This window comes from Ahaetulla prasina, chromosome 5 (assembly GCF_028640845.1).
Source record: "Ahaetulla prasina isolate Xishuangbanna chromosome 5, ASM2864084v1, whole genome shotgun sequence".
Classification (NCBI taxonomy): Eukaryota; Metazoa; Chordata; class Lepidosauria; order Squamata; family Colubridae; genus Ahaetulla; species Ahaetulla prasina.
Genome location: NC_080543.1, coordinates 139,612,072 through 139,614,293, shown reverse-complemented (window position 1 = coordinate 139,614,293; position 2,222 = coordinate 139,612,072).

Here is a 2,222-nt window from a genome sequence, read left to right as displayed (position 1 = left end):
GCCCCCCGCCGATGTTCGGAATGCTCCTTGATTTCCTTCCACGGCCCGAACGGCCGAAAATCAGCTGAATCATGCCGGGCGCCTCCAAACCCCCCAACATGGCCGCCGCCATTGCTGCTCAAAACCTCCGTTCCGTACTCGGCAGCCGAGAGTTCAATGAGGCCCCAGGCCCTCACTCTCGGCGGCCGAGATGATCGTAAACGCGGGACCAGAGCGCAAATTGTGACACCTATCCTGCGCAGGCTGCACTGGCTGCCTGTGGCCTTCCGGGTGCGCTTCAAGGTTTTGGTGAACGTCTTTAAAGCGCTCCATGGCATAGGGCCGGGTTATTTACGGGACCGCCTGCTACCGAATACCTCTCACCGACCTGTGCGCTCTCAGAGAGGGACTCTCAGGGTGCCGTCGCGACAGTGTCGCCTGGCGACGCCCAGGGAAGGGCCTTCTGTGGGGGCTCCGCCTCTGGAACGAACTCCCCCCAGGACTTCGCCAACTTCCGGACCTCCGAACCTTTCGCCGCGAGCTTAAGACCTACCTATTCATCTGCGCTGGCCTGGGTTAGTTTTTAAATTTATGGGTTTTTTAAATGGGTTTTAGCTTTAAATTTTAATTGTGGCCAATTTTAATAAGTTTTTTAACTGTATTTTAATTGTATTTATATATTGTCTATTTTACTTGGCTGTGAACCGCCCTGAGTCCTTTGGGAGAAGGGCGGTATACAAATTTAATAAATAAATAAATAAATAAATAAATAAATTAATAACAAAAAAGCACTTTAACAAAAAGGAAATACAAAGAGCAGAAAATATTGTATGATAAATCATTTTAACAGTAAATAACTACAATTCTGTATATAATTATCTAATGCAAATATTATTCAGGTCCATATATATTTTTCTAATATATTTCTGTAACAGTCATATTTTAAGTTACTGTATCTTGTATAAATGAGTCCCATATTTCATCACAGTTATACACAAACTCTACATCTATAGGAAATCTTATCATTATTCATCAATTTATTTATATTCTGAGGGAATTCCATTTCATATATGAAATTTCATAGTTGTTGTGACCCAGGTTCCTGGACCCAGACTCCTGGACTCGGATGATTCAGAAAATGAGGGAGAAGACCTGGCAAGCCCTGCTTCTCTTGAGCCCTCTCCCTCCCTGGCACCCACTCAAAGGGAGGGGCCGGCAAGGCCTGATTCTCCCGGGCCTTCTTCTGATTTGGCAACGCCCCAAGAACAGTTTTGGAGGGACGCAAGATTACGAAGGCTTGATCGGCGTGCGCAGCAGCGGAAGAGTTGGGACAAAGCCAAGTCATAATTGTCATGCAGTGACATCTGCAGAGACTATAAATAGGAGGCGGGACTTCCTGGTTTTTTGTCTTGGACAAAGTAATGAGTTGGCGCGAGCTAATGAATTGGCGCGAGCTAACTGTTTTAATGGAGGGAAGAATATATTCGTGAGTAATTCTGGCCTTATCTATAATTTCCTCGTTATCTCCAGAAACTTGGCAGGCCCGTGGGTAGACGTGGCCAGGACATGTATCTATGTAAATAAAAGGAAAAAAGGAAGGCCTCTGACGGACTCTTTGCCGGGAGTATTGGGGGAAGGGAAACAGAACATTTTGTCCAAGACCTGACTAAAACATCTTCCACCAAAGATGGATCAGCAGCAGGTACAGCAGCAGTTAGAGCAGCTACGCGCGGCTAATCAACAGCTCCAGCAGCAAGTGGCTCACTTGGCAGGCCAACTTGCTGCCAGGAATGTGCCTGCAGCCCCCATCCTCCCACCTCCTCCTCGCCGCAGTGCCCGATAACCGTGCGGATAAGTTTTCTGGGCAGCCTGAGATGTTCCCGACCTTCTTGGGACAGTGCCAGCTCTACATGGCTATGAGGCCAGAGGATTTCCCAGACGACCGGGCTAAGGTGGCCTTCGTGATTAACCTTCTTTCCGGCTCGGCTGCTCGATGGGCCACGCCCCTCTTGCTCCAGGACAGCCTCCTGAGCTGACGGACCAACAGCGTTTTGGCAGCACCTCGCACCATGTATGAGGACCCGTTCAATGCTGACGGCAACCAGGCGCCTTAAGGAACTCCGTCAAGGGAAACGCCCCTGCAGGAGTACATCGCAATTTCGTCTTTGGTGCCAGCTTTCACCCAACCTGCACTCTCTCTTCCCAGGGGCCGCCCGAGTCCCCGGCTGCTAAAGGAAAAGCCT